Source organism: Pseudorasbora parva, chromosome 4 (genome assembly GCF_024679245.1).
Source record: "Pseudorasbora parva isolate DD20220531a chromosome 4, ASM2467924v1, whole genome shotgun sequence".
Taxonomy (NCBI): Eukaryota; Metazoa; Chordata; class Actinopteri; order Cypriniformes; family Gobionidae; genus Pseudorasbora; species Pseudorasbora parva.
The window spans coordinates 31,210,742-31,229,561 of record NC_090175.1 but is presented as its reverse complement, the minus strand read 5'-3'; positions in this window follow the sequence as shown (position 1 = coordinate 31,229,561).

Genomic DNA, 18,820 nt, shown 5'->3' with positions numbered 1-18,820 from the left:
GCGCCGAGGGGGAAGGCTAGTCACCTGGGTGAAACACATTTGCTGTGAGTTTGATGCACCAGGGTTGGCACCTCTTGTTTTTGTTTGCTGTGCACAGATAAGGGGTGGAACACTTATTTACAGCTAGGTTGCCGCCCCTGAGGTAAGCTCTAGGCTTGTTTTCTTTTTCTTTTTTTTCTTTTCATTTATTTCTTTTTGTTAATGTATTTATTTGGTGCAAACAGTGCATTGGTTTTTGTGTTCATTTATTTGATCTGATGCAGTATCTGAATCAGGCATGATTGGAGGAGTCTTTTTCTATCCATGAGCCTTGATATGTTTAGTATTGTTACAATAAATGTGCTAGTGATTTATACCATGATTAAACGATGCAAGTGAAACATTTTAACTTTCTGTCTTTTAAATAAAACTCTTCATTGGTTTATTGGATGACCCGACTCTGTCTTTTCACTGCACCACCGACCTGTGTTCCTTTCTTATTTCCTTGGGTGTAATTCCCAAGGTGGCGTAGTCAGTGATATCTGGATTATACTATATAATACTGTATTACGGCCGGTTACAAACATATATATATATATATATATATATATATATATATATATATACATATATCTGTATAGCCTATCTGTAGCTGCAGTTGGTGTAAAGTGAAAGCACACTTTTGATAGACAAATAAATAGAATATCGCTCAAAATGCACACAAGAAGCACGTTTTAACAATAACTGCAGTAGGCCCTATGCCATTAAAGAAAACGAAGAATACAAAATATCCGTAGAAGATGTAACCATTTAAACTTGTTTTACTTTTTTTTATTTTTTTATTCGCTTTGGTACTATTTTCACAAGCAAGGTGTACATTTTCAAAACTCATAGTACTAATTCCACAACAGATCATCAAAGTTCAAATTTTTTCAAACATTTCAGCATATTTTCAATTGTGTTGTACAATACACAAAAATCTACATTATGGGGGCAATTTTAAAGATGGGAATATCCTAAATCCTTGTCCTTGCAGGGACATTTTTTGCTTTCTATGAGGAAACAAGCTTATAAATCCTACAGAATTATTCGTTTTTTGTTGTTGTTGTTTTTTTTTTTTGAAAATGTAAAAATGCAGAAAGTTTTGTGTGATGGGTAGATATAGTGTAAGGGGAGAGAATATACAGTTTGTACAGTATAAAAATCAATACGCCTATGTAGGCTATACCCAGACAGATAATGAACCAGACGTGTGTATGAGTCTGTGTGTGTCAGGGAACATAGAGCAGAATAGAGTATAAGGGATGGATAAGACGGATGGAATCAAATACAGCATTACACATTACAGTATGTATGCCATGTGATACTGTAAACAGATTACTAGAAGCTAGAACCTCATGGCTGTGTCATAACTTTATTACACCTTTTGATAACACACTAAATAGATACTATAACAAATATTATGGATTCATTTACATAAGTTAGGTAATGCAAACATATATTCTTATGTGGCATCTGTAGCCTGTGTTACTGCAATTTGAAACATGTATCTTGCACTGTTTGCTGTAGGATGAACTGATTGTTAAAAGTACTAAATTGAAAGATCATACAATTGTTTTTCGGTGATTAAACCAAATGAAACAATGATTATGTGGAGTGAAAATATGTGTAACTGATATAATTGAAAGCATTACATCAGGGTTTGAAAGAATGACTAGCTGTGTTACAAGTGTGATCATGGATTTTTGTACTAAGAGTTTTGAAAATGTACACCTTACTTGTGAAAATAGTACCAAAGCGAATATAAAAAAACCCTGTAATTATTCAGATGGGTGAAAGTATGGTTATGATTATAAAAACTAAAGTAAACTAGCCAGAAAATATGATGAATATGAACATTTTCTTTTAGTTTAGTATGTAGGCCTAGCTACTCTAGCGTGGGAGTCGCTGCTGTGATGCTGTTCAACTGCTTCCAGTGTGAAAACTGTCGCGCGTCTGCAGCTGCAGTGACGGTGTAGTTACGCTGACGTGCAGCTGATGCACTGCTCACATTAGCAGTGTGAAACGACCGTAACAATCCTCCTGCTGGACGGATTCTTAAAGTGTTTAATAAACTCTCTCTCATCAAACAACCTGATTATGCTTAGATCGCACTGGACAGGGACTAGAAAGGGTTCTCTTGTCTATAGGCATGGATTCAACAACCAACGTGCTAGAGAAATATTAGCTGCATTTATTATTTCAGAAATATTAATGTAGGTTACCTCTCATCTGCACCCACATTACCCATCAGCTTACTTCTCTGGCACACCACTGGTGTTATTGAGTCCAACTATCAAAATCTGTGCGGCAAAAGCTGCGTGACCCACGCAGATACAGTTACAGGTAAATAAGCGCATCAGTATTTAAATGTAACTATGCAGTAGGCACAACTTTTATGTCAGACAGTACACTGAGTTTTAAACAAGGGATGAAGCTAAAATCGAATGAATTAATGCTATTGCAAAATAAAGCTACAGAACTGTTGTGCGGCTGACTCGTTGAGCTGTGCTGTTCATTAATAAATCTGATTCTTTAAACAAATTGGTTGAGTGAATGATTCAATGTCCCATTGATTTCCACTTACTTCATTCCTGATTCAGCGTTTTAAACGAATCGGTTGAATGAATGACTCACTGACTTACTAGGCCTATTATTAAGACAGTGATGTGCTGCCACCTTCTGGGGTCTTAATAACTCTCATAATCTAAGTATAGTTTCATAAATAAATAAAAAGTATTTCAAAAGATTAGGCCTATTCAAAAAATTATATTTAAATCTTTAATCTCATAACACTATATGTAATTGTAATTATGTATTAATCTTCCGAGCAGCATTAACACAGTTTGCAAATAGGTCTAAATGCCACTTCAGAATTCATAAAAAGAGGACAAATATATTTAAAAAAAGATTACAATTCTTGCCTTTATTTATAAAATATAATTGCCCTAAAGAAATTATAAAGCTATATTATCTAAAAACAAACAAACAACAACAAAAAACAAAAAACTAAAGGAATAACAACCAAAACAGCAGATGCACTGTGATAGTAAGCTTAAGCTTAAGCTTCATCCCTTGTCCAAAACTCAGTGTGCCTTATAAAATAATAGATATGACTGCACTGCAGCATATTTAGCCTACACTTAAATTGGTACTGGTCGTCGCTTCGCTAGAATCTATCTTTCGCTGTCCAGTGGGTCACGCAGCAGATGCAATTTAGCCTACATTAATATTTCTGAAATAATATTTCTGCAATAAATGCAGCTAATATTTCTCTAGCACGTTGGTTGTCGAATCCATGCCTATAGAAAAGAGAACGTCTCGGTTACGTATGTAACCCTCGTTCCCTGAAGGAGGGAACAGAGACGTATGTCAGAACTGAACCGACGAATGGGATCTTACTTTAGAGACCAATCCTACTTCGAGCATCTAACAACGAGCCAATGAAATTTGGCATGCGATCACGCATTCCACGCTCCGCCCTGCAGCGCAGGTATAAAACAGGAAGTGGAATGGTAGATCAGCGCTTTTCCTGCTGAGGAGCCGAGAGGTGACCGGACTCCTAGCGGAAGCACAGCATCTGGCGACGGGACGTACGTCTCCGTTCCCTCCTTCAGGGAACGAGGGATACATACGTAACCGAGACGTTCCCTTTCAGTCGGTCACGTTCGACGTACGTCAGAACTGAACCGACGAATGGGATCCCTATGGAAAACGCCAGGATGCTGGCCCTTCCAGCGTCCTGCTCGAGCGCACTGCACCGTCTAGTATGGTATGGAAGTCAGGGCTCCAAGCAGGGAGTACAGTCACTGCTGTTTCTGCAAGACCCACTCAGAATGACTATTGGATAACGCTGGGAAAGCGTGCCTACCTCAGAGAGAGGGTACGCTGCGGGGCCACGTCCTTCAGGGAAGGAGAGGTGGCAGAATACACATAAGGACTAACCTGGCAGGGTAGTGCAACATATGGCAGTCTCTGGGGTGGTTCCAGCTTGATTGAAGGGGGGAAAGAACACGCCCAGAGAACGACAGAGCGGGCTCTGTCGAGGGAAAGACACGGGGCTAGCCCGAAGGGTAGCTGGTACCATGGAAGAATACACATATGGGGTTGCCGTGAGGGAACCGCTACATATGGAACCCAGCCTACAGCCACGTTTCACAAGCATACGGGTGCAGGCCTGGCGTCAGACGGTCCGCAACTTCTGACACCGGAGGGGTGACAGAGGAGCTCGACAGGGTTAGCCGGTTTCCCGGGGAACACAACTGGAGACAAATAGACGCACGTATCCGGCCCAGAGGGCGGGAGTGGCGTTTCGCAAGCCGACACTTAGAACGGGCACTTAACGCTCCTGGCCACTGGGGGCGAGGATGCGGGAAGATACCGGCTCTACACAAAAGCTATAGAATCTAGCAAACGGGTTAGGTGTCGCCCAGCCCGCAGCTCTACATATGTCTGTCAGCGAGGCGCCTTGAGCCAGCGCCCAGGAAGAAGCAACACTCCTAGTGGAGTGTGCTCTTACACCGAACGGGCAAGGCACGTCTTGGGACTGGTAAGCCAAGACTATAGCATCCACTATCCAGTGGGCTAACCTCTGCTTGGAGACAGCCTTTCCCTTCTGCTGGCCTCCGTAACAGACGAAGAGTTGCTCTGAGGTCCGAAGGCTCTGTGTCCGGTCAACGTAAGCGCGAAGAGCGCGGACCGGACACAACAAAGCCAGGGCTGGGTCTGCCTCCTCCGAAGGCAGCGCTTGCAGGTTCACTACCTGGTCCCGGAAGGGAGTGGTAGGAACCTTGGGCACATATCCGGGCCGGGTCTCAGGACAACGTGAGAGTTACCGGGCCCGAATTCTAGGCACGATTCGTTGACCGAAAGTGCATGCAGGTCCCCTACCCTCTTGATCGAGGCCAACGCCGTCAGGAGCACTGTCTTCATCGACAAGATTTTAAGCTCACAAGACGCCAAAGGCTCGAATGGGGGGCTCTGAAGTGCTCTGAGCACTAGAGCCAAGTCCCAAGAGGGTACCGAGGTAGGACGAGGAGGATTTAGTCTCCTCGCACCTCTGAGGAACCTGACGATTAGGTCGTGCTTCCCCACGGACTTACCTTCTACTACATCATGGTACGCTGCTATCGCAGCAGCATATACCTTGAGGGTGGAGGGAGACAGCCTTCTCTCCAACCCGTCTTGCAGGAAGGAAAGCACGACACTAATCGAACACCTTCGGGGGTCTTCCTGGCGGGAATCGCACCACTCAACGAACAGGTTCCACTTCAGAGCATAGAGGCGCCTCGCAGAGGGGGTATCTACGACAGCTTGTGGTAGTCCATCTAGAACCTCCGCGTCCCGTCCAGGGACCAGACATGAAGATTCCAGAGTTCTGGACGCGGGTGCCATAGCGGGCCCCGTCCCTGAGAAAGAAGGTCCTTCCTCAGGGGAATCGGCCAAGGAGGGGCTGTCGCGAGGAGTGTAAGTTCTGGGAACCAGGTCCGGTTGGGCCAATACGGCGCAACTAACAAGACCTGCTCCTCGTCCTCCCTGACCTTGCACAGAGTCTGTGCGAGAAGGCTCACTGGGGGAAACGCATACTTGCGTAGGTCCCGGGGCCAGCTGTGCGCCAGTGCATCTGTGCCGAGGGTACCCCCGATCAGGGAATAGTACCACTGGCAATGGGTCGAGTCCGGAGAGGCAAACAGGTCTAAACTGTGCGGCTCCGAACTGGTCCCATATCAGCTGGACCGCCTGGGGGTGGAGTCGCCACTCTCCCGGAAGTGTCGGCTGACAAGAGAGCTTGTCGGCTGTCTGGTTCAGCGCACCAGGGACATGAATGGCCGAAGCGACCTCAGCTGCTTCTGACTCCACAGGAGGAGGTGGCGGGCGAGTTGGAGCAGACGACGGGAGCGTAGACCACCCTGACGGATGATGTATGCAACGGCCGTGGTGCTGTCCGTACGGACCAGTACATGCTTGCCAGGCAGCGGCCCCTTGAGGCGGCAGAGTGCCAAGTGTACTGCCATTAACTTGAGGCAATTGATGTGCCAATGCAATTGCGGCCCCGTCCACAGCCCAGCAACTGCATGCCCATTGTACGTGGCCCCCCAGCCGGTGGCGGAGGCATCCGTGAATAGTACAGCATGCCTGGACACTTGTTCTAGGGGGACCCCGGCCCGGAGAAACGAAGTGTTGGACCACGGGCTGAAGGTTTGGCGGCAGTAAGGAGTCACTGGGACCCGGTACTGGCCGCTCTGCCACGCCCACCTCGGGACTCGGCCATTGAGCCAGCGTTGAAGCGGTCTCATATGAAGCAATCCGAGCGGCGTGACCGAGGCTGCAGATGCCATATGCCCCAGGAGCCTCTGAAAGAATTTCAGTGGGACCGCTGTCCTGCTCTTGAACATATTCAAGCAGTTCAACACCGACTGGACTCGCTCCTCAGTGAGGCGCGCAGTCCGGTTGACCGAGTCCAACTCCATACCGAGATAAGAGATCCTCTGTGTAGGACCGAGTTTGCTCTTCTCTCGGTTGACCCTAAGGCCCAACTGGCTGAGGTGACTAAGCACCAGGTACCTGTGTTCGCACAACTGGTCCTTCGACTGGGCTAGGATCAGCCAATCGTTGAGGTAGTTGAGAATCCGAACGCCGCGTTCTCTGAGTGGAACAATGGCTGCCTCTGCGACCTTCGTGAAGAGGCGGGGCGACAGGGACAGCCCGAAGGGCAGGACCTTGTACTGATATGCTTTCCCCTCGAACGCAAAGCGCAGGAACGGTCTGTGTCGAGGGAGAATAGACACATGGAAGTACGCGTCCTTCAGGTTGATCGCTGCAAACCAATCCTGGGGACGGATGCATTGAAAAATGCGTTTCTGCGTCAACATTCTGAACGGGAGCTTGTGCAGGGCCCGATTCAGAACTCGCAGGTCCAGGATTGGTCGTAACCCGCCCCCTTTCTTGGGCACAATGAAGTAGGGGCTGTAGAACCCCGTCTTCATATCGGCTGGAGGAACCGGCTCGATCGCGTCCTTCGCCAGTAGGACCTCGATCTCTGACCTCAAGACATGATCTCTGACCTCAAGACATGAGAATCGCTGCTTCGCACGGAGGTGAAGAGGATGCCCCTGTACTTGGGCGGCCGGCGTGCGAACTGAATCGCGTAGCCGAGTCTGATGGTATGGATGAGCCAGCGAGACGGCCTGGGGAGACCTAGCCAGGCCCCCAGAGACCGTACAAGCGGGACCAACGGCACCACAGACGTGCCCGGGGTGGGGCAGCGAAGCGGAGTACTCTGGCCCGACTCGGGAGGCCCGGAGGCGGCCCAGAGTGATGCCTGAGCACTCCTGGTTTGGACAGAGAGTGGGTGAGAAGGCCCGGAGGCGTCCTCGGAGCCCACTCTGCTGCCCACTGCCCGGAGGCAGGGAAGTGAGCCAGCGTTGCGGACATCATCTCCCTCAGAGCAGCTCCTCTTCTCCCTGGGCTGCCCGTCTCAGGGCGGCTTCCCCTTGCGCTTGCCGGCCGGCTTCACGGGACCCTGGACAGGTTGGGCGGCCCCCTTGCGTCCGGCACCCTGCTTCGCGGGTGGAGGCTGCTGCTTGGGCTTGGCAGGGGTGGAGGCGGACGCCGGGGGACGCCCTCGGCGATGAGCAGACTGGGGGGCTGCCCCGGGCTGCTGGGTGGAGGCAGCAGCGGGCCGCCAGGGCCGGATGTTCTTTATGGCCTCCGTCTGCTTCTTGGCCACCGAGAACTGCTGGGCAAAGTCCTCGATGGCGTCGCCGAAGAGGCCGGCCTGACAGACAGGGGCGTTCAAAAAACGAACTTTGTCCGAATCCCGCATGTCTGTCAGGTTCAGCCACAGGTGGCGTTCCTGGACCACCAGAGTGGACATCGCCCGACCCAGGTAGCATGCAGTGACTTTCGTCGCCCGGAGGGCGAGGTCCGTCGCCGCACGCAGTTCCTGCATAACTGCCTGGTCAGAACTACCCTCGTGCAGTTCCATGAGCGCCTTGGCCTGGTGGACCTGCAGGAGCGCCATGACATGCAAAGCTGATGCGGCCTCTCCGCAGGCTGCGTAAGCCTTGTCCGTCAAGCCGGATGAGAACTTACACGCCTGGGAGGGGAGACGCGATCTTAGTCCGCAGTGGTCTTAGGACACAGGTGCATCGCAACCGACCGCTCGACTGGAGGGATCCCCTCGTAGCCCTTAGCCGCACCACCATCGAGGGAAGTGAGGATGGAGAATCAGTCGATCGCAGGCGAGCGCTATACGGCGCCACCCACGACTTCGTGAGCTCCTGATGCACTTCCGGGAAGAAAGGCACCGGGGCGGGACGCTGAGAACCAGCGCGACCCGTCCCGAGAAACCAATCGTCCAACCGCGAAGGTTCGGGACGTGGTGGAGGGTTCCACTCAAGCCCGACACTTGCGGCGGCCCGGGCAAGCATAGCCGTAAGCTCCGGGTCGGACTCGGGCAACGCTGTCACACCCGAAGGGGGCAACGCAGCCAAGTCTTCATCCTCGGAGCCCATTAGCTCATCCCCCGATGCAGTGACCGACATCTGGTCCTCCGCCGGAGCCCCAAAAGAGACGACTGGCGCTCCACGTGGGAGGTCAGCACGCCCTTCCGGAAACTCCACTGGCACAGTGGAGGGGGGAGGGGCCCGAGGAGCCATGAGACCCGTCGGGTTTGCTCTGACCGTCACCCTCAGGTCCCCACCAAGGTCATCAGCCAAAGTAGCAGCCCTCTGCTTTGCACCTGGAGGACCGCTAGATCGGGGGATACACGATGGCGCGCCACCTCTTCTGAGGTACTGCAAAAGACTGACATGACACCTTCATAATCATGACATGACACGTGTCATGAATATGAAGGAGTTTTTATGAATGTTTATGACAACTGTCATTAAGTGTCATTCGCTTAATTATGTCATTTTTAATGCAATGATGACATTTCTGAGTTGTCTTTGTTATGACAACTTGACATAAACCAATACATCATAACCTGCCAGTGTCTTTGTCATGACAACTTGACATTACCAAGACAACATAACCTGTCATAAACATGACATAACAGATTATCAAATTTAAGAAACTTACTTAGCTTATAGGGTTAACCTTAAACTGTCATGTGGTTGGTTTTGGTGTTGACTGAGGCCATTATAATGTCATACATTTTTTTCAGTGGCACAAGTTTAATTTGTCATTAAAATGTAATTAGGTGTTAATACGCTGTCAAATAATTTTTTAATAACAGCATCATTAATATTTTTTAGTTCGTTTTATTTTATTTTTAAAGTTTCCTCCACCAGCTTCAACAGAAGGTTAGATAATAGACAATTTCAAATGTCTTAAAAATATGAAAAGGAGTTCACGAAATAAAATCAATCATTTAATTTTTAAGACCTGCCCTCTCACAGGACTGACTCTTAAAAACACAAGGCATGAATTTATACACAGGTGACCAATTAACGCAAAAAGGGGAAAACACGTACACAAATAATGGCCATTACACAAAATAAACACACACACACACACACACACACACATATATATATATATATATATATATATATATATATATATATATATATATATATATATATCAACATCATTGTTGTCAGGACTCTGGTTTGATCATCAGGTTTTTTTTGTGTGTGTGGTTGTCTGTTCCACTCACTCGGCCATCACAGCTGCACCTCATTCTAATTAGTGCCCCAGCTCTCCCCACACACACCTGTCTCTTGTTTTTACATTGATTCCTCCACTACTTATGCTTCTCTCTATCTTTGCTTCTCTGTCAGTGTGTCTTGGTTACCGTCCGTTTCACTACTGTCCTAACTAATCCTGTTCTAGTCGTGCCAAGCTTTCATGCCCTGATTGTTTGTTTAAATCTTGTTTTTTCTTCTTTGTTTTGCCCAGTTCCTGTATGCAGACCTGTGTTGGATCAGTTACATGTTAAATGATTTTCTGCTTCTGTTTTGGACTGTTACCTGGGCTGTGCTCCTGGGACTGTGGTTTCCCTCTGGTTTCGACCCCTGCCTGGCCCATCTTCCTTACCAACTCTCCTTAGGGATTGTTGCATTGCTGAACGGTCTCCTGGCTTATATCCTGACTGCTCCTTGGATTTCGCCTCGGCTCAGCCCTTTACCTGGCAGCTCGGCTGCCTGTTATTTTGTGTTGTTTTGCCTTACTGTTGGGTCAATAAACTAAGCTAACTGCTAATCTGCGCTTGGGTCCCTGTTTCGTCCCAGCACCCCTAACAGTACACACTGACCAGGATGGATCCAGCAGATCAATCGCAGTTACGCTCGGCTTTGGAAGCACAGGGTGCGCTGCTCGGACAGCATCAAGGGGAGCTGGTGGCTGCTAGTCATGCTGTGGACTCATTAGCCAGCCAAGTCACCGAGCTTACCGAAGCTGTGCGCCGAAAGGAGACTGAACGTACTCTTGTGACGCCGGCCACTGGACATTCTTCAGTCACCCCTAAACCACGCATCAACAACCCTCCTATTTACTCCGGTGAGCCCACAGTATGTCGTGCATTCATTATTCAATGTGAGGTGATTTTCTCTCTGCAACCCCTCACTTATGCCTCAGATTCAGCCTAAGTAGCATTTGTCATCTCTCTCCTTGCCGGTCGAGCTCGGGAGTGGGCCACTTCTGTTTGGGCAGCAAAGGCGGCATGTTGTATGGAGTTTTCCAGCTTTAAAGCTGAGTTTGTCAAGATATTCGACCGCTCAGCACTCGGTAAGGAGGCATCAAGGTTGCTGGCAGCACTTCGTCAGGGGAGACGTTCAGTAGCTGACTTCGCCATCGAATTTCGTACTCTTGCTGCATCAAGTGAGTGGAATGACACCGCTCTGGCGGCCAGGTTCACGGAGGGGCTGGAGGATGAGATAAGGGATGAGATGTATGCTCATGATCTTCCTGAACATCTTGATGAACTTGTTGATCTGGCAGTTCGTTTGGATAATCGACGGGATCTTCGTCGGAGAGCTCGGGCTTCTACATCCTTGTCTTTGCTTGACTCTGTGTCTGCTTTTTCAGTTTCTGATACTCCAGTCCACTCATCTGCTCCGGAACCTATGCAGTTGGGCAGGTACCGGTTATCTGCTGAGGAGAAACAGAAACGTCTGTCCAAAGGATTATGTCTCTACTGTGGCCGACCGGGACATTTTGCTTCTTCCTGTCCGACAAAAGCCAACGCTCGTCAGTAAACAAGGGGGTACTGACGAGCGCTACTTCCACCACCCCATCTACTGGTTCCCGCTCTATGCTTCCAGTCTCTGTCACATATAAAGGTGTTGTTCATCAACTCTCTGCCCTCATTGATTCCGGGGCCGAAGGGAATTTTATTGATTTTTCTTGGGCTTTGAGGAAGGGCATTTCTTTTCAATCTCTCTCTCCTGTCCTCACTGCTCATGCTTTAGATGGCAGAAAACTCACCACCATTTCCCAGACCACAGTTCCATTACAAGTTATTACATCTGGTAATCACAGAGAAGAAATCGTTTTCTTTGTCACTCACTCACCCCTTACTCCGGTAGTCTTGGGTCATTCCTGGTTAACCACTCACAATCCACACATTAACTGGTCTGAAAACACCATCTTATCATGGAGTCCTTATTGTCATGCCCATTGTCTTGTATCTGCCTTGTCTTCTGTCTCTTCTTTTCCTGTGTTGCAGGAGGAGCCTGTTGATCTCTCTGGGGTTCCTGAGGTCTACAATGATTTGCGGGCGGTTTTCAGTCACTCCCGGGCTGCATCTCTTCCTCCACACCGTCCCTATGATTGTGCCATCAATCTCCTTCCTGGCACTTCTCCGCCGAAGGGACGGTTATTTTCCTTGTCTGCTCCTGAACGGGCGGCCATGGAGAAGTATCTTTCTGAGTCTCTGGCAGCCGGTGTAATTCGTCCTTCTTCCTCTCCAGCAGGGGCGGGGTTCTTCTTTGTGAAGAAAAAGGATGGTTCCTTGCGCCCTTGCATTGATTACCGGGGGCTGAATGACATCACCATTAAGAATAGGTATCCACTACCTTTGATGTCATCAGCCTTTGAGATCCTGCAGGGGGCAAGGTACTTCACGAAGTTGGACCTTCGAAACGCCTATCATTTGGTTCGAATCAGGGAGGGGGACGAATGGAAGACGGCTTTTAATACACCCACAGGGCATTTTGAGTACAGGGTCCTTCCCTTTGGTTTGACTAATGCTCCAGCCGTCTTCCAGGCACTCGTCAATGACGTGCTGAGAGACATGATCAACAAATTTGTCTTTGTGTATCTGGATGACATCCTCATTTTTTCTCGTTCACTCCAGGTACACATACAGCACGTCAGACGAGTGTTGCAGCGGTTGCTAGAGAACCAACTGTTTGCTAAGGCGGAGAAGTGTTCCTTCCACAACCAGTCAGTTCCGTTTTTGGGACACATCATATCAGTGGAGGGGATTCGCATGGACCCTGCGAAGGTAGAAGCCGTCTCTGACTGGCCCACACCTGGCAACCGTAAGGCATTGCAAAGTTTTATTGGCTTTGCCAATTTCTACCGGCGGTTTATCCGAAATTTTGGCCAGGTGGCGGCTCCTCTGACAGCATTAACCTCCACAAAGAAACCGTTTTGTTGGTCCTCAGCTGCTCAGGCAGCCTTTGATGAACTTAAGAGGCGGTTTTCGTCTGCTCCTGTCTTAATAACTCCGGACCCCATGCGGCAGTTTGTTGTGGAGGTTGATGCGTCAGAGGTAGGTGTCGGAGCGGTGCTTTCGCAACGGTCTCCTCTTGACAATAAATTGCATCCGTGTGCTTATTTTTCACACCGATTGTCTCCCTCAGAACGGAACTACGACATCGGCAATCGTGAGTTGTTGGCAGTGCGGCTGGCTTTGGGGGAGTGGCGCCATTGGTTGGAGGGTTCGGCTGAGCCATTTCTGGTCTGAAACGACCACCGGAACTTGGAGTATATCCAAACAGCCAAACGATTGAATTCCAGGCAGGCTCGCTGGGCACTTTTCTTTGGGCGCTTTAATTTTACCCTGTCTTACCGGCCGGGCTCCAAAAACATTAAGCCTGACGCTCTCTCTCGTCAGTTCACAGCTCCGGAGGACGCAACTCCACCAGACACCATTCTTTTACCTGGTTGTGTGGTGGGGTCCGTCACCTGGGGTATCGAGGACAGTGTCAGGCAGGCTCAGTCAGGGGCAGAGGTACCGGAGGGAGGCCCAGTTGGTCTGTTGTTTGTTCCGGAGTCGGTTCGGCCAGAGGTTCTAGAGTGGGGCCACTCGTCCAGGCTGGTCTGTCACCCAGGAGTGAGGAGAACGTTGGCTGCCATTCGCCAGCGTTTTTGGTGGCCAGGCATGGTAAGGGATGTTCGTGGTTTTGTGGTCGCCTGCTCGGTCTGTGCTCAAAACAAATCCTCTAGTTCTGTACCCGTTGGTTTGCTCCAACCTCTCCCTGTACCATCTCGCCCCTGGTCCCATATTGCGCTGGACTTTGTGTCTGGATTACCGGAGTCCAGTGGCAATACGGTTGTCCTCACTGTAGTGGATCGCTTTTCTAAAGCGGTTCACTTCATCCCTCTCCCTAAACTTCCTTCAGCCAGGGAGACTGCACGGGCAGTCCTGGACCACGTCTTTCGGATCCATGGTCTTCCGGAGGACGTGGTTTCTGACAGAGGCCCCCAGTTCGTCTCCCACTTCTGGAGGGAGTTCTATCGACAGATTGGTGCTACTGCTAGTCTGTCGTCAGGATTCCATCCACAAACCAACGGCCAGACCGAGCGTGCGAACCAGGACCTCGGGAGGGCCCTTCGCTGTCTGGCTTCTCACAATCCCTCATCCTGGTGCCAGCAGCTTACGTGGGTTGAGTATGCTCACAATACATTGCCGGTGTCGTCTACTGGATTATCTCCTTTTTCTTGCTGTCTGGGATATCAACCCCCTCTGTTTCCTTCACAGGGTTCCGAAGCTGCGGTTCCCTCAGTTCAGGCATTTATCAATCGATGTCGGCGGACCTGGAGGAGAGCCAGGGAAGCACTTCTGAAAACTAGGGAACGCACCAAGAGATTGGCGGACCGTCGTCGGGCTGAGGCACCCAAGTACATCTGTGGACAAAAGGTATGGCTCTCCACCAAAGACCTGCCTCTTAAGGTGCCCTCCAAGAAGTTGGCACCACGGTTCATTGGGCCATACCCCATTGTTAAGGTGCTCAGCCCGGTGGCGGTTCGGCTTCGGCTCCCACATCCTCTTCGTCGAGTGCACCCAGTGTTTCATGTGTCTTGTGTCAAGCCTTTTATTCGTTCTCGCTCTTCTTCACATGTTTCTTCTAATCCCATCCCCCCTCCCCCCCTGATGGTTGAGGGTGCTCCCGCTTTCACCGTCAGGAGGATTCTTGATTCCAGGCGGCGGGGCAGGGGATACCAGTATCTGGTTGATTGGGAGGGGTACGGTCCGGAGGAGAGATGTTGGGTTCCGACTCGGGACATTCTGGACCGCTCTCTTATTGAGGAATACCATCGATCTGCCCCTCATCCTGGGAAGCCTGGTGGCATTCCTGGGGTGGGGGGTCCTGTCAGGACTCTGGTTTGATCATCAGGTTTTTTGTGTGTGTGTGTGGTTGTCTGTTCTACTCACTCGGCCATCACAGCTGCACCTCATTCTAATTAGTGCCCCAGCTCTCCCCACACACACCTGTCTCTTGTTTTTACATTGATTCCTCCACTACTTATGCTTCTCTCTATCTTTGCTTCTCTGTCAGTGTGTCTTGGTTACCGTCCGTTTCACTACTGTCCTAACTAATCCTGTTCTAGTCGTGCCAAGCTTTCATGCCCTGATTGTTTGTTTAAATCTTGTTTTTTCTTCTTTGTTTTGCCCAGTTCCTGTATGCAGACCTGTGTTGGATCAGTTACATGTTAAATGATTTTCTGCTTCTGTTTTGGACTGTTACCTGGGCTGTGCTCCTGGGACTGTGGTTTCCCTCTGGTTTCGACCCCTGCCTGGCCCATCTTCCTTACCAACTCTCCTTAGGGATTGTTGCATTGCTGAACGGTCTCCTGGCTTATATCCTGACTGCTCCTTGGATTTCGCCTCGGCTCAGCCCTTTACCTGGCAGCTCGGCTGCCTGTTATTTTGTGTTGTTTTGCCTTACTGTTGGGTCAATAAACTAAGCTAACTGCTAATCTGCGCTTGGGTCCCTGTTTCGTCCCAGCACCCCTAACAATTGTGGCAGGGGAGGCGTGGTTTTGCGGGATCGGCAGAGGGAGAGAGAATGCGGAGCCGAGCGGGGCGTAAGTGGGTCAAGTGCAAATAAATGACACCTGTGTCTGATTGCAGTAATTGCCGTGGAGAGACGGCTTAAAAGCCACGGCAGAGAGAGACGAGGGAGAGAGAGTTTGGACTGGGACTAGTCACACACCCCTGAGCCTGAGACGATAGCAAAGACTTGAGAGATGAGTTGGAGACACTGGGTTTTACGCCCTCGTGCGTGGTTGTGTTTACACGTTGTGTTTGAGAAATAAAAGTTTTACTAGTCCCAGTCATTCCGACCCGCCTTCTTCCTTTCACCCAAGAACCTAACCACACTGGTGCCGAAAACCCGGGAGTAAGAAGGGTGCACGCCGCCATGGAAACTCCGTCACGCCACCCACTTGCGGACCTGGTGCAATCGCTCGCGGGCCTCCACCAGGAAACTCATCAGGATCTGTGGGCCGTCAGGGAGGAGCAGCAAAAGAGGTTTGAGGCGCTCCTCCAGGCCCAGCATGAGGACCGCGAGTTGTTCCAGAGCTGGATGGACCGGGAGGTTCAGGCCAGTCCCAGACCCGCCAGCGACTCGGCTGCCACCATCGCGCTCTCGAAGATGGGTCCGATGGACGACCCGGAGGCGTTCATCGACCTCTTCGAGAGGTCCGCCGCCGCTCGGGACTGGCCCAAGGATGACTGGCCCATGCGGCTCCTGCACCTACAATCGGGAGAAGCGCAGGTAGCCACCCACCAACTGCCAGTCAAGAACCTCCTGGTCTACGACGACCTCAAGCGCGCCATTCTGCAGCGGGTCGGCCGGACACCGGAACAGCACCGCTAGCGGTTCCGGACTCTGGCGCTCGAAGAGTCCGGCCGGCCCTTCATTTTCGCGCACCAGCTCCGGGACTCGTGCCGCAAGTGGCTGATGGCCGGAGAATGCGACGCCGAGGGAATCATCAACCGTGTGGTGCTGGAGCAGTTCGTCGCGCTGCTTCCGAGGAAGACCGCGCAGTGGGTCCAGTGCCACCGCCCGGCGTCACTGGACCAGGCCATCCAGTTGGCGGAGGACCAGATAGTGGCGTGCCACGGGGTCGGCGAGCCCTTGCCAGCGGCTTCTCTCTCTCTTCTCTCTCTCTCTCTCTCCTCCTAACCCCACCCCGTCTCTCTCTAAACCTGTCCTCGCTCCCAGGTCCAGAGCTGGAGTGCCGCCCCGGCCAGCGCCGAGGTGGAGAACGGGGGGCGCGGCCGAGGCATCAGCGACTCCCAGGCCAGCGGCCCGGGGAGGAGGAAGCCTGGATCCGTTTCCGGGATCATTATCCACGTCCCTCTCTCCACGCCAAGGGCTGTTTCAGCATGTCATATGAATATAATTTCATGGGTTTTATTTTTTTCAAACGCCAAATAATCACGATGCTCATGTTTACAAGCCAGTGTCATTATAGTAGTCTATTGGTTACCGTTTTACAGAATCTATTTGATACTTCAGTTCAATGTTTAAGTGGTAGCTCACCGTAACAAGCATGACAGCATCGGTCGGGCACGCCTCCTTCAGCTCACGCCGACGAGCAAACGCTGGTCACATGTTGATCCTCGTCCTGCCTTAAATCCCATCACTTTTTCGTTTCCTCTTATTGCTTTCCTCCAACAAAACCTTTTCTTTCTTATTTGTCTCTGCTGCTTCGGACATGACTATATTATCCGACGAACAAAGTTGGGCTCGCACGTCCGAATTTAAGGAAGTGTGGGTGTTGGTGGAAGTGACGTATATGCCGTAAAGCAGTCGAATTTTGTAGTTCTTTTTGTTCTCGAGTTACTACCCGAAAAAAGAAGTTTAAAAGTACGATTAAAAACGATACAGACCCCATCAGGCTATGGCAGACGTGTCATTCAACCTATTGTAAGTCGATTTATCATCACAAGAGTCTTAAAAAATATATTATGAAGGTTGAAAAGTTACCTAGTGCTGATTTAAGTTTAGATTTTTCCCTGTATATTGTTTTTGTTACCCACATATATGCATGTTTTACCCTGTGTGAAATGGTAGTTTTGTATACTTTAGTTGATTATTAAAATCCAATAATTACATTGAAGTGAATGCCTTGCTCATGGGTTTGAAGTCACTGATGAAATAAGATCTTAGCTACAAATTAAGCTTGATTTTTGTGTTATTATTTCAGTAATACAAATTGTACAAATTTATGAAGTATTATTTGTCCTGATCAAACAAATTAATATTTCTTTGAGTTTGTAAGATTGATACTCGATGAAGAAATCCGATTTTCCACTCGCGAGACGAGAGGAAAATCTGGATGACTGAAATCGACTTTGATAATAACAGGATTAAAAGTCCAGTTATAAAGTTAATAACTAATGTACGACCAGCGAGTCACATTATAGACTCATGAATATGAGTCCCATTTAAATAAATTATTCCCCGAGACTCGTTATCGCTACACGCGCGAGAGTATTCACACTGGAAGAGTTTGTACAGCATCACAGCAGCAGCTCCCACACTAGAGTAGCTAGGCCTATATACTAAACTAAAAGAAAGTTTATCATCTTTTCTGGCTAGTTTACTTTACTTTTTTTTAATCATAACCATACTTTCACCCAAACTGAATAATTACAGGGTTTTTTTATATTCGCTTTGGTAATATTTTCACAAGTAAGGTTTACATTTTCAATGAACTTTTGATCCATATGACGGATTATGGTGACTTTGGTCTCTTTTTATTCGTTAATACTGTAAATATGGATGTGCACTTTTGCTCATCGGAGCATGTTTCATTAAGTTACAAGCCTAAACGCCACTTTAGCGATCCAATAGTTTATGTAGCTTCTATGCTCCTGTCAGTTTAAAATGTGTTCTAAATCTATCTGGGAATATTTTACGATCAGAGTGATGGATTGTGGTGTCCTTGTTTTTCTAATCGTGAGGGGCTGCTGAAAACAAGGATGTGCCATTTTTAACGATTGGACCATGTTTCATGGAGTTACAAGCCTAAACAACTCTTATTTGTCTGGACTGTTTTTTGTGTTACACTTCAACGAGGAATATCATTAGATCTAAAAGACGGATTATGGTGACCTTGGGCTCTCTGTAATCGTGAGAATCTGCTGTATATTTTCCACGTTACATGAAGTTATGATTGAAAAACGCCTTGTAAATGCCGCATCAGTATATTATTAACATATGGGTCTTGCTGGACTTAACTTACAAACAACTCAAGTTTAGTCAAAGGCCAAATCAATTTTGCTTGTTGTGTTCTACTCCATGAGACCTTTCAAATTATATATGACACATGACTATCTGAGTTGTGTGATGTGATTGACACCCCCCCAAAAAAAAGATTTTTTTTTCTTCTTCAATTTATTAGCAAATAACTCTTCCCTACTTTGAAGATACTTGTAATGGCTACATTCATTGTAAAGTTTAGACTCTAAGCTTTCAAATGACACCGATTTTATGTAGATCGATGCAAGATTTTTGAAAAATATGAAAATTATTATTATTTTTTATTTTTATTTTTTTAAGCGGATACTTTTGAAAACGTCGTCTTCGCGCCATAGTGTGGACTGTGAAAA